The sequence below is a fragment of the Aedes albopictus genome, chromosome 1, assembly GCF_035046485.1.
Source record: "Aedes albopictus strain Foshan chromosome 1, AalbF5, whole genome shotgun sequence".
Taxonomy (NCBI): Eukaryota; Metazoa; Arthropoda; class Insecta; order Diptera; family Culicidae; genus Aedes; species Aedes albopictus.
The window spans coordinates 150,505,997-150,521,189 of record NC_085136.1 but is presented as its reverse complement, the minus strand read 5'-3'; the positions used below and the strand labels follow the sequence as shown (position 1 = coordinate 150,521,189).

The window sequence follows — 15,193 nt, the reverse complement described above, 5'->3', positions numbered from 1 at the left end:
TACTTACTTACTTACTTACTTACTTACTTACTTACTTACTTACTTACTTACTTACTTACTTACTTACTTACTTACTTACTTACTTACTTACTTACTTACTTACTTACTTACTTACTTACTTACTTACTTACTTACTTACTTACTTACTTACTTACTTACTTACTTACTTACTTACTTACTTACTTACTTACTTACTTACTTACTTACTTACTTACTTACTTACTTACTTACTTACTTACTTACTTACTTACTTACTTACTTACTTACTTACTTACTTACTTACTTACTTACTTACTTACTTACTTACTTACTTACTTACTTACTTACTTACTTACTTACTTACTTACTTACTTACTTACTTACTTACTTACTTACTTACTTACTTACTTACTTACTTACTTACTTACTTACTTACTTACTTACTTACTTACTTACTTACTTACTTACTTACTTACTTACTTACTTACTTACTTACTTACTTACTTACTTACTTACTTACTTACTTACTTACTTACTTACTTACTTACTTACTTACTTACTTACTTACTTACTTACTTACTTACTTACTTACTTACTTACTTACTTACTTACTTACTTACTTACTTACTTACTTACTTACTTACTTACTTACTTACTTACTTACTTACTTACTTACTTACTTACTTACTTACTTACTTACTTACTTACTTACTTACTTACTTACTTACTTACTTACTTACTTACTTACTTACTTACTTACTTACTTACTTACTTACTTACTTACTTACTTACTTACTTATAAAAGGTTATGCTGAATATCTGCGCGCTTACTGCTTCGGCTTTACAGGCCTTTGCCCAATAATCCTAGGGTATGTGTTCCATCAGTAATCTTACGCTCCCATATTCATCCTATTCGAAAACAAGCGATTACGGCACCGATTGATTCCGTTCTTTTTGTTTTCATGCGTGCTCACCAGTCCTGCAAAATATCAGTCTCAGTGCCTGTTTTTCAGCCGAAAATGAATGACTGCGGCGGTCGTTTTCAGTTCCTCGATGTGAGAACTGACAGAGTCCGAGAGCTCCATTCGTGAGCGACCCAACAAGATCAATTCCCAATCATCCACACAGTACTCATGCTGAAAGGCCATTCGTCTCAAGCGGTGGCTTGTGAGAGTGAGTGCCCTATACGTTAGCACGGGTGAAAACACTCAACTACAGAAAATTGAATGGAAATTTAGCCCTGTCAGCTCTCGCTTTCAGCACGCTGCGTGCGAGTGTGAGTACCTATTTCATTTCGCTCCCTTGTTGCTGATCGGAAAGCAACTTTGACAGGAAAACCAAAACGGAGAAAATGAAAAAAGCAAAATATCGCTATCATAAAGGCCTGTCGAAAAATTGCAGCACTGGTGCTCACTCCTAACAAAAAATACAAAAATAAGAAACAAAACAAACAATGCTTCAATCTTTTGTTTTTCGTAGGACGAAAATGGGAGCCACATGTTTAATAAGGGAACCAGTACCCTATCAAACATTTAAAAATTTGAAAATGTGTGCTGAAACTGTGTAGGTCAACAAATTGGGGAACTGCGAACACACGAAGGGTTACCAATAATAACGAATCGAATGCTTTTTGCTCACTCCATTTGCACAATGCAGGCAGCATATGGATGATAGCATGTTCGGTTGAACAAATCTTCCTTAAACATAGATAAAAGCTTACCTGTAATTAACTGATTGCGCGCATGCAACGCAACGCGCACCATCAGCTAACGATCATCGGTGATGAATGCTTCGAGATCGAGAGAGTTCCCAAGCAATAGGTAGGTAGGTAAGTAAGTTGCGTTGGCCGTTTCGGCCGCCGACAGAGTGCTGATTACCGCATCTCACCAATAGAGCCGAAAATCCTTTGAGGAAGCTCAAAATAATTTTCTTTGATTGTACGTCTTAACGGTTCATTTTGGCAATTTTACTCTAAGTGTACTTTAGATGATTTCCTGAGTTGTTTATCCTAGCAGCAATGGTCTTTGTAATTCAGATCTTTTGTACGATTAAGACGATATATTACGCAACACTTCCATGTTTTTTTAATAGCCAAAAGGTTAAGTATGATGTGATAAAATACCTAATGATTCGTTGTCATGTCGTTTGCATTATTACAATGAAATTTCATACTTTATTCATTTCCTAATTTTGATTTTGTTTACAAAAAATACATCTTTTGAACCAGGTTTTAAAAGATTTTTCTCTTCACATCTGCTATGCACACATGAGAGTTGAGTTTCGACAGATTAACACAAAATTCTTCTAACGCACCGAAATAAGAGACCTCTACAGCGTATGTGATATGGATATGTAAATTCGATTTAAAACTAAAACAATCATAATATCAACAAAAGGTAAACCCGTGTGAAATGTACCACTTTGTTCCGTGACATTTAGGTACCAGTGGAGGTACAAATACTTCCGTTTTGAACGGCTTCGTGTCTGTTCATGAGAGTGTTCGAGTCGACTGTCGTTGCGGATATTTTCCCATCCACAAAGTGTCCTCGAATGTGGGCAGCGAACTCTGCCTGGTTTCCGCAACTCTGCCGACATAGAAAACAAAAATTGCTCTGCTGTTGTACGACTATGCTCTGCGATACGTTGGTTGCAACGCCGGTGGTGTTGAGGCTGTAAAGAGTCTAACAAAATAGAACCATTTTGAGTGTTATATGTTTTGAGGATGAAATTTCTGACCTAATGATGTTCGACGAAAAATGATACGGGAGAAAGAAGATAACGAACTACAAGTTATCACAAGTAGTATCGTCTTAACATTGATTTTGACGACTACCTAGTGATCGTTAAACTACTACCAAAATTCTGCGCCATCGATAATGTACGGTACTGACAGTTACTTCGATATAACCTAGAGCGACTGAAGCAATCAGATATCGCAAGAAAGCGTTGTAAGACGAGGATGTTCTTAATGTGGCCCTTCTGGTGGGCTGCTGGAGTACAATAAAAGCAGCCATTAACAGCGGATACGTGGGGTGGAGCGAAGTCAACGGGACAATTGAATCGACGAGGCGTGCATAAAGGTTCTAGTGGAGAACAACACATCGTGGACGGTAATGCTGCAGTATGGGACCCGGCAGAACGTGGAATGATACAAACAGGTGCGGACGCAGCAGACTCGTCTCTTCCGGGTGTAAAAACGCCTTTTGGAAGAAGCGGAATGAGAGGAAATATAATTGTGTGCCGAAATACAAGATACACGTAAATTCTTCCAGAAGCTCAACGCATTTCACATAGGTTTCGTGCATCAATCAGAAATGTCCCGAGGGATAAGGACGAAAGCCAAAATCGGAGCAGCATTTCGACAAGCAGTTGAATTACGTGGACGAAATATCAAGGCAGCGAAGGAAATGACTACCGTAAAACGGGGTATCTTTGATAATGCGGGTAACTTTGATAGTGCGGCAGGCATTGTGTAATTTATTTTATAACTATGCTTCATTCAACCAGTTAAGAAAAAAGTAAACGGAAATCAATTCTATACATATGAAAGTTCGTCTTAGATGTATTTTCATTAAATTCTAGTTTATATACAACTTTTTGGACAAAAAATAAAAATTGTTGATATTTTTGTCATTTATCAACCCCTTCAAACAATCTGCTATACGACTTCGTTAAAACTATTTTTTCAATGAATGGACTCTTATTCTCGATAGATTCTTCATAGTAGATTCCAATCTGGCCTTAAATCTCTTAACGAAGTATGTTTTTACGAAATGGAAGCAATTTTGTAAATTGGGATATTATTCTCCATACATTGATAAACGCCTAAAAGTATGCAATGGCCTTGTAATTTCATGTAGATAAATATGTGTTGTTCAAAATTTGTTAATAAAACATTAAAAAACTACCCAAAAAAAGAAAACTAATCATGAATAGCATGTAATCATATGTTGATGTACCGTTAAGCATTTATTATTACAAAGAAAATGATTTTTGATAGCCAAATTTATTGTGTTTTGCGCTCAATACTCCACAAACTCATTTTTATATGTAGAATTTAGTAAAAAATCAATGTTTTGATATAAAAATTGTATCCAATATATTCCACAAGCCTTCTCTCATCATGTTCATATTCCTAAGATTTCAATCTGTGAATATTTTTTTAGATTTGATGTGTTTTTAGGGCATTATCAAAGTTACCCCAAAATGAAAATCTGATTTTCGGTTATATGAAAACCTAAAAGTTATCCAAACTATTTCAGATTATCGAATCGTTTAATTGCAATTGATAACTGATACCCCAGTACTTGTTTTAAAAATATAAAACTCGGGGAAATACTGTTACATGTAAAAATATTGAGAAAATCCGCTGAAAAACTATCATAGTTACCCCATTTTCCGGTACGTCAGTTAAGCAGAGGACGAGAACGAACCAACTCCGAAGCTGAAGGAAATTAGGCTGCTACTAAGAATGGTATTGCAACAGTACTCAACAAGATGAACTCGGAAAAGTTGGCCTCCTATCAACACCCGTCAGTGTTCTTGGTCTAAGAATCCGAACAGCTACCGTTGGAATTGAAGGGATAATCTGTCCCATCTACAAAACAGGTGTGTGTCTCATATAAAAAGTGCTATATAATCAGCTTTCCGTCGTCTATCACTATAGTAAACTAATTCTTCGGAAGTTATCAAATCGATTTCATCAACGGCCGACCGATAATAAACCAGACTTTCACCAAACAACAAATCCTACAGAATTTTGGTGAATAAGTACCAGGTTCCAACCTGCTCATCGGAGATGTCATGGATGTTTTTGCTAGAACATTCGGATATGTGCAAACCGCCTGAAACACGAAGCATCAAAAATCGAAATGATTGGGGATTATACTAAAACAATATAAAGGCTGATAGGTAGAACTGAGTCATGGAGTCTTGGCAGCAATAACATTACGATAGACTGATATACTTTCGAAGCGATAGAAGCATCCGGAACGTCCGCGCCATGATCATAGCCATTGGCCTCCTTTCGTAGAGCAGCCGGGGACTGGGGCTGACGATGAGGAGCGGTTAATCGATGTGGAACTTGCGGGTATAGCAAAGTCCCTTAGCGTATATAAGGTTCCAGGTGTGGACGGCGTTCCGAACATGGCCATAAAAGTAGCTATTGCAGAGGCTCCGGAGATGTTCAGGTCTGCTATGCAGAAATGCCTGGACGAGGGAGTTTTCCCAGAAGTATGGAAAAGGCGCAGCCTGGTTCTATTGCCAAAGGCGGGACCCGTCGGCATATAGACCAATATGCTTCAAAAGATCATCCTAAATAGTATGTTGATGCACACTGAGGGTGTAAATGGTCTCTCGAGTAGCCAGTTAGGCTTCCGGAAGGGGAGGTAGACCATAGATTCTATCCCATGTTTTTGTTTTCTGTCGGTTACAAAAACCACCGGAATAACACTCCAGCATATGAGAGGGGAGATTCGCTACTGTGAAGTACTGATTATGGATGAAGGAACGCGTTCAATAGCGCCAGTTGGCCGGCTATTGACGATGGTCTCCTACGTCTGGGAATGGAGGATAACGTGCCTCTGGAGCCGGCCTTCTGATATCTGATACCTGGGAATACCTCGGTACCTGGAATTCTCGGAAGTTACTCCCAGAATCGGGTACTAGTTTACGACACAGAGGTGGGTCGGAAGTGCTGTCACATAACCTCAGGAGATTCCATCCTGGGTCCGGTGTTGGAACGTCATGTACGACGAGGTGTTGAGATTAGAGTCCCCGGTGGAGGTGGAGATCATCGGCTTTGCTGACGATATTTCGCTGGAAATCTACGGTGAATCGACCGAAGAAGTGGAGTTGACTACTATTCACTCAATCAAGGTTGCGAAGGCGTGGATGAGGTCCAGGAAACAGGAGCTGGCTCATCGCAAGACTGAGGTGACGGTTGTGATCAACCGGAAGTCGGAGCAGCAAGCGGTGATCGGTGTAGGCGATTGCACTATCACGTCGAAGCGCTCCGTCAAACACTTGGGGGTGATGATTGACGATAAGCTTACCATCGGTAGCCACGTTGATTACGCCTACAAAAGACCCAAGTAACCACAAGCATTATATCATAACATCAATTCAATCGTATTATAGTTTAGCTAATGCAACATAACTTTTATTTTACATCTGTCAAGTAATGAAGCGTTTAATCCACATTATGAAAGCATTGAAGCATTACGAGATTTTGACAGTTCTGTATAGTTCTATAGAGCCGTTGTTAAATGTTTCATTGCATTACCATGTTAAAAGTTTTATAGCAAACTATAATGCAAGCATTTATTACTTTATTTATGCCTTTACTAAGGCTTCCATCGTTGTAAACAGATAAATATCGCTCAGTACGAAAAAAAAAAACTGTAAAACACTTTTAGAAGCAGAACCATTCAAAACAAAAGAAAAACAAACCAAAATTGTCATGGATTGCTGCGGATCACTTAGATTATCATGCTCAGATGTTGCTGTTTGAAAATTTATATTAGAGTAATGCGGGGCAAAAGTTCGCACCTAACAGACTTTACAAAATAGCTATTAAACGAAAAGAAAATTATATCGTTTTTCTTCGTTAAACGGGTCCCTATCATGTTGCCTTCAAAACGTAGTACTAGATTTTTTCGCGTTCGTTTTGTAGTTTTAGTAATATAATTTTTAATACAAGTACTCCAATGCGAACTTTTGCCCCATAGTGGGGGCAAAAGTTCGCATTATGCGGGGCAAAAGTTCGCACCTTGAAAAGCGTAGTTTATTGGTGTGATGTTCATTTATTTCATGATAATTCATGTTCGTCCTTTCACTCTAGCCGTGAAACCTGTTTCTTTCTGTTCTTAGCATTACGGCCCAACTGGAATACGACCTGGTGTTCAGCTTTGATATACAATGTATTTTATGAAGACTTCCACAACTATTAACTAGAAGCTGTCCTTTCCAGCATTACTGAAGTAATCAAATACATTTTGGGGTAATCATAGAGATACGTGTTGCCCAAAATACATGAAAAAATTAAATATGCTGCAAAACTATTGAACGGGACCGTAATCGAATCTTATTTCCGTCAGTATGGTGATGAATTATAACTGTGAATTTACAAACTAAGCTATGAAAGACCTCGGTAAAGTAGATGAACATAACATGACCTTCAGGAACATACGAAAAGACAAGACGAGGATGACGAAGAGAATGTATTAAAATGTTTATTTGGCCATTTTTCATTTCTTGATTTAAATGGAAGAACATAATGTTTGCCTTACAATCGATCCTCTTACAAAACTAAGTTCAAACCTTCTGCCGGAACGATTTCAGGGTGCATACTACACATATTATACAATTATAGTAGTTTTTATACGAAACCGAAATTGCTTCAAAGATTCTGTAATTATATTGATGTACTACATTTAGAAATCTAGTGCGAACTTTTGCCCCACAGGCACTGCGAACTTTTGCCCCACCGTCAAGGTGTTAACAATGTCCCCGTCTGCAAGAAGCACTAGTAGTTTATTGCTTATTCGAGTGCACCTCTCGAACTACTATGGAATAACAATTCTCCGACATCAAGAGGTTATGAGATTCTTCTTCTTCCTGTTACTACAAATTCTTATTCCAAAAAGTCCAAAAATTCTATCAAAACACCTAGAAACACATTTTTTTGCATTACTCTGCCACACCATAACGAAATCGTTCCAATTTTTGTTGACGAGTAACTGGCCTGATTATGTGTCGAACCCATACAAATTTGTTTGGGTTCTTAACTCGTGTTCAGAAAAAGACCCACTGCGAACTTTTGCCCCGTGCGAACTTTTGCCCCGCATTACTCTATGTATGGTTTTTTGGGTTTCTGGTTGGGACATGAAAACAATCAGATGCTGAGGGAACAAAAATTATGTGGGATATCGGTTTCCTTATTCAACATAACGCCCCGAATTCATAAAAGGAAGGATTAAATCGCTGTTTGTATTGCTTATTATTTATTATATTTTAGGTAGAAGTGAGCACGTATGAAAACAAAAACCTGGATTAATCCACCTAGTGGTGATAGTGCCTTTCTCGTCGAATAAATACTCATGATCTTTCCGTCGACGTTAGCCAAAATGTTCCTGAGTCCTTTATATAGAAAAGCAACAATTTTAACAAAGCCAACATCGATTTGGAAAACTTATTGTTGGTACATATTCCGATATTATGTTCAACAGCAAAACAGAGCTAAAAAATATTGCAAAATGCATTGGGATCTTGATTGGGATCATTGTGACCCCATTCTATTCACTACAGCAGCGAGGTGAGCGTCAGCTAATGCATGAAGAAGGTTGACTTCATTTACAATCACAGATCACTTTGTGATCTTCGACAAAGTTTTTTAGCACACTTTAGACTATATTTTATGTATTATCATTGGCGGGTCCGATCATTAGCGGGTCCGATTCCAGTTATCTTAAATATGGTCTGAGACTATGTTCTTATCAACTGTTCATCGGGTTACCTAAAAAGCCGAATATCAATGTTATCTGAGACTATTCTCTTGCTAACCGTTTGGCAATTTAAAAAAAAAACACGATTTTATGTGTCGCATGCATGATTTTGGTTCACTTCTATTTGATCACTTCCAATTAAACACCCACAAGCAATTCCGAAATACTATTACTAGTTCTAGATGTGGCCTGAGACTATTTTCCTGTTGACCGTTCATCAGATTTAAAAAAAACACCGCTCTGGTTTGGTTTCCCTCTATATTTTACCACTTCCGGCGAGTTACTCGTCTCATCACCAGTTCTGGAACACTACCAGTTCTCCCAAATATGGTCTGTGATTATTTGCTGGCTAACCGTTTATCATGTTACTAAATAAGCCATTGATATGTCGCATGTATTGGTTCTACTTTTACATTTGACCATATCTGGCGGGACACCCGGAATCGGTTCCATAACACACTGATATGGCTTGCGTCTATTTTTTTTTGCAACTGTTCATCATGTTACCTAAAAAGCCACGATACCTCAATGCATGGGTTTGGATTGAGCCTATTTGTTTGCTTAGTTTATTAGGCTATCATAAAAGCCGCGCTTTGCTGTTTCGCATTCAGGGTTTTGTTCAATTTTATATTTAGCCGCTTTTGGAGGAAAACTCGGAAGTAGTTTCGGCACTACTGGCAGTCCCTTATGTGGTCTTAGCCTACTTCCTTGATTAGTGGTCATCATGTTGTCGGAAATGTCGTGATTTGATGTGCCGCATGCATAAGTTTTGTTCACTTTTATATACGGCCACTTCTGGCGGGACATCCGCAATCGGTTCCGAAACACTACCGGTTCAGATATGGTTTGAGTCTTTTTTAATTCCAATCTTTCTTTATTATAAAAACCGCGCTTTGATATGTCGCATGCATCGTGGCATATTTGGCCACTTCCAGCGGGACATCCGAAACCAGTTTCGGAACACTAACGGTTCAGATATGGTCTGAGAATATTTTCTTGATAGCTTTCATTTGATTATCAAAAAAGCCCCGCTTTGATATGTTGCATGCATGGATTAATTTTTTTATATTTGGTTACTTCCGGCGGGACACCTGGAACCGGTTACGGAACACAACCGAGTCAGATATGGTCTGAGACTGTTTTCTTGCTAACTGTTCATCAAGTTATCGAAAATGGCGCAGTTTGATGTGTCGCATGCATTGTTTTGGATCACTTTTAGATTTGGTCACTTCCAGCGGGACATCCGAAACCGGTTCCGAAACACTACCGGTTCAGATATGGTCTGAGATTGTTTTCTTGCTAACTGTTTACCAGGTAATCAAAAATGCCGCAGTTTGATATGTCGCATGCAAAGTTTTGTATCACTTTTATATTTGGCCACTTCCAGCGGGACATCCGGAACCGGTTCCGGAACACTACCGGTTCAGATATGGTCTGAGACTGTTTTCTTGCTAACTGTTGATCAGGTTATCAAAAATGCTGCAGTTTGATGTGTCGCATGTATGTGTTTGTTACATTCTCGGTTACATTTTTATGTATGGCCGCTTCCAGGGGTACTGATCCGGAACACCTAAATGGCCATAACTCCGGAACGGCTGGACCGATCCGAACTATTTTCAATAGGAAACAATGGGACCAGATTCCGCGTCGAATGAACCGTCGGTCATTAAAATCGGTTGAGGTTTACTGCCGAAAAGTGATGTGAGTTTTTTGTCCACACACATACAGACACACACACACACGCACGCACACACACACATACACACATACACACATACACACACACAGACATCACCTCAATTCGTCGAGCTGAGTCGATTGGTATATGTGATTTGACCCTCCGGGCCTTCTATCAAAAAGTCATTTTTGGAGTGAACATATAGCCTTTCCAGTACACTTAGTGTACGAGAAAGGCAAAAAAAAGCAGAATCAACACAGACGAATTTATATTCGAGAGTAACATAACTGATGGCATTCAGACCCCAGCACATTTTTTAGAGTTGCTGAAAACACAACTCAATAAGGCACAAGCTATAAGTATACGTTACTTTATGTTGCACATTTTTCCAGGTGCAAAATACATGGTATCGTAGCACACAGCGTTAGCGCGTCCGAGTTTCATCGTGGTTCAGTTTCAGCAGTCTAGGTTCAATTCCCGAAATACAATAAAAAACATCAACGTGAGAGCATCGGAAGATAAAAATAGATAGAAAAATGAAAAACATACTTTTTTTCTTTTTTGACATGATGCATCAAGTATGCATTCCATACGATTTGATTGCATTAGCTATAAGGTACAAGCATTTTATATGCTTTAGCAATCACCACAATAAAGCTTGCTTTAAATCAACAATAGTAGCGCCACTTTCGACTTTAAACCTACTTTAATGGTGCCTATATGACAAAACAACTTTATATCGCATGTCATATAATACACTATAAAGCGAAATTAATGCTCTATATACAGCGTCATGGTTACTTGGGTAGGCACCATGGGGATGAAACATTCCCAAGTAACCACGAAGCCGTATATAAGTGCACCAATTTTGCCGTATATTTAAATTTAAGATTGTGTATATAATGCTGCATTACTTTAAACACCTCATTGAAGCAATATTAAAGTCGAAAAGGGCCCCACTAAAATCAGATTAGTGCCACATATTGCAGCACGTTGACAGCCATTGCTAAAGTAACATAAATGCATGTGCTATACATTTGCATTTGCACATGCGTAATACGTGCAACACGAAAAATCAAAACAAAAATCTATTTTTAGCACCGTTTCGTTATCGACGGTACTAAGGTACTAATGCCCCCCACATGAATGTTTTAATCATCATTTTTTTGTTGCCGGGTCGGGAGTCGAACCAGAAGTGTTGAAGACCACTAGATGAATTTCATACGTGCTGGCGCCTTGGGCTGTTTCTGCTGCAGTGATAACAACAGATATTTTATAACTTAAAGGAAACTTTTCTTCTGTCTCAATCATTGCTGTAGAGGGCAAAACGACTATGTCATATGTAATAGAATCCCTGTAATTACATTCTGATAAATCACTGAAAAATACATAATGCATTATAGAATACATTTATTCAATATAAGAAAATTAAAACACCCTCGTGGTTTCCAGCATTATTGGCATGCGATAGCAGGCAACAGAAAAGAGAAAAGGTCATCTCTAAAAAGGTTTTGCTGAAGAAAGGCGTGGATCGGTGGTTCAAACGGAGATTAACACTTAAACTACTGAGGGGGTAAAAACTCCCGCGAACTACCAAGGATCCAAAAAAAGTCGGAAGTCCAACTTTGACAAGGCATTTCTCGGCCGTTTTTCAACCGATTTCAAAACTTTTTTTTGCGATGGAACCGGACAGGTTTCAAGATCATCCTCCATTCAAAAATAGTTATTTATGTAACGAGTTGCAAAAAGTTGATTTTTTCAGCACGAGTCGTACATTATCCAACGAGGCTTGCCGAGTTGCATAAATACGAAGAGTGCTGAAAAAATCGAGTTTTGCAACGAGTTACATACAAAGTTTTATGCAATGAATTTTTTATTATACTACTCATTTGAGTTGCATAATTTTCATAATGCAACTCAAAAGAGTTGCATAATGAACATTATGCAACTATTTTTCATTATGCAGCTCATTTCAGTTGCATAATGAACCAGTTCGGAAAAATTGGCCATTATGATACTAAAATGAGTTATATAAAATAGAAATTATGATACTGAATTGCATAAAATATATAATAGATGCGTCTACCCAAAGTTATTAAGCAAAAGGCACTTCCTAGTTTTTTTGAGAGCGCATTTTTTGCGCACATTGATCAATAAAACAAAATTTAAAGCGATGACATATGGTTTTTTCGACTCTAAATCATGCATCTAGCTGGAGTGAACATGTTCAAGCAAAATTAGTGATTTTTCAGTACACTGATATTTTACCTTACTCAAAAAACTGCTAAAATACCCTATTTTTCACATAAAATAAGCAATAAATCAAAATTCAAAGCTATGACATATAGTTTTTTTGGTCTTAAATTGTTCGTAGGATTGTACTCGACATTTTTGATGAACAATGAAAATGTTCTAATTACACTCTTATTTTGTTTTACCCGGAAAACTACGAAAATTCCATACTTTTTACACAAAGTAGCCAACAAAACTAAATTTCAAACGAGAACATCTAGTTTTTTAGCCTTGAAATGTTCGTAGCAGTTTGGGGGAAATACTTGAAGAATAATAGTGATGTTTTCATTACACTCAAATTTTGATTCACTGAAAAATCAACGAAAGTATCACATTTTTCATGCAAAGTGGTTAACAAAAATAATGGCTTACAGTGCAAAGTAGTGTTTTACCTTTAAATTATTCGTGAAAGCGTACTGGACGTTCTTGATGAGTAATAGTGATGTTTTCATGACACACTTAATTTATTTTACTCGAAAAGCTACAAAAATACCATAATTTTCATACAAAACTGTCAATAAAACAAAATTAAAAGCCATAACATGTAGTTGTATGGCCTTAAATTTTCCGTTACAATGTACTGGACCTGTTTTTGATAAAATGTTGATGTTTACAGTGATTAAGTGACCGCTGAGGGACCATCCTGGTACCGTTGCTGTCGAATGAAAGCCTGCAATGCCAGTAAGTCGGACTCTGGGCAAGATTTTTTTAAACTAAAAAACACGGGCGGCGTCGACTAGAAATGAACCTATTTAGACCGACTAGGGTGAGAAGCAACCCCGTTTATCACTACCCCACCAACGCCACTCAGCTGTCAAATGCGAGAAGGAAGACGCCCTCGTCATTAAAACAAACAAGTCTACGTACTCGAGTGTTTTGGAGGTAATGTGGAACGATGCCAAGCTCACGGTTCTTGGAGCCGACGACAAAACTCGCAAAGGCGCCACCTACAAATGTCTGGCGAAAGTGGTGCTTGGTGAGGGTGTCGAGGTGAGGGCTCTTTAAAAGTTTCCTTAAGATTAAAAACCTGAACAAGATCACTGATGCGGAAGAGCTTGTCGCGACACTGTTGCAGCAGTAAATAATAGGTGCAGATAGCCACGGCAGCCACTTGGCTACAGAACGACCAAGTAAGGACACAGGTGGCCTTGGTTCAGCTAACTCTGGTGGACGCCTGTAAATCCGTTGAGCTAGGAAAGCTCAAAGTGGGCTGATGTGTATGTCCGCTTTGTGGACGATTCGGTGGTAATGGCCAGAGGGTACAAGGTTGTGTAAACTGTTCCATGTGTTTGATATGCTCCGGTAAATCCGTGAACATCATTTTCTGTGTCAGACATAATGAAAACTGGATCACGGGTGGCTTCAAAACGGCGGCTATTTGAACAATTGGTAAATGTTCAGTCCACGAGTAGGTGTCTACATCCTATGAGGGCTTTGTTGTCACCACGGTCAACGGGGTCTATTTTTGAAGCTGCTATGATGCCTCCGCGGTGGTTGATCGAGAAGGGTGACTTCACAATGTCTGAGTCGTGGAAGATGGAAGCCGCTACAGGAACCATCGGTGTCAGATCCAGTTAAGGACAAACGTCTTGAAATCCCGCTTCAACAGTGCCTCAGACCTTCAAACGCACAAATCTCAAGAAGCAAGCTTCACACAACGGCAAAAGGTTATTGCAACCATAACAAATTGCAAATGCTCCATAGAAAATTAAAAAGCGCTCCATAAAGAATGACCATATGTTCCATGAAAATGTGCAATGTTATCCATAAATAAATGAAAACTTTCCATACTTTATAAAAAATGTACCGTAAACCGGGGTCAAATTGATCAGCGGGGTGAAATTGATCACTCGGGTACTACATTTTAATTTCATACTAGGAACTCTTAAGCGTCGTAATGATCTTAAACTTTTTACGTCATCTGATTCGTAGATGTCTAGAGATGAGTGTAGACTTTTAGTTTTTAAGAAAAAAGTTAGTTTTGCCTTATTTTTCCAAGGAATTTGCAATGTATTTTTCATTTAGCTGAAATCATTGCTACTAAACAATCAATTGCCAATAAGACTTACCGTAAATTCCCTGTTTTAACATTTTTGTGGAGCCTTGGTTGGGATGTTATGCAGCTAATCAGAATATGAAATAGTTATAAAAAGTTCATTTTATGAGGAAATAGTCATTTATTGTAATAAAAATCACTTATTTCATATGAAATTGCCTACCTTTAGGCGTTTAAAGGGAAATTTCAATATTTAATTTTGCATTTAAAGTATTAAATTCACTAGTTGTAAGATATTAGACGCCTTATCCGGTTTTAGAAGAGCAAAATTAAGCGGTGAAGGAAATTTTCCTTTCCAACCGATGCTTAATTGTATACTGATCAATTTCGCCCCAAAGTGGTATTTCCAATATTTTGATATTTGAAGTTATTTAACTTGAAGTTTAAATTTGTTGAACAAAATTCTGTCACATGGTTCCTTGGAGATCCACAGGGTACTGGTTTTACAGATATTCTTTTGGCAACATTTGAACAGGCACTCATGTTATCCGCAAAAGTTGTTTTTAAGTGATCAATTTGACCCCGGATTACGGTACCGGTAAAACATAAAATTTTCTCATTAAAAGTGAAATTTTGCACCAATAAATAATACTGAAATGCTCCATAATAAAATACAAAAGCTCCATAGAAAAATGCAAATGCTCCATAAAAAAATAAAATTGTACCCATAGAAAATTGAATATT

General features: G+C 38.0%; 1 protein-coding gene across 3 annotated transcripts in view; it reads right to left on the bottom strand.

The window, feature by feature from the left end:
- Positions 1–2,123: 2,123 nt before the first annotated feature.
- Positions 2,124–15,193, bottom strand: part of LOC109424966 (G-box-binding factor) — a 37,404-nt gene continuing 24,334 nt past the window's right edge. For all 3 annotated transcript variants that reach the window (XM_062845590.1, XM_019700162.3, XM_029861787.2), the window contains exon 7: positions 2,124–2,660. The gene's annotated coding sequence lies outside the window, so the exon portion shown is untranslated. The remainder of the gene's footprint in view (positions 2,661–15,193) is intronic.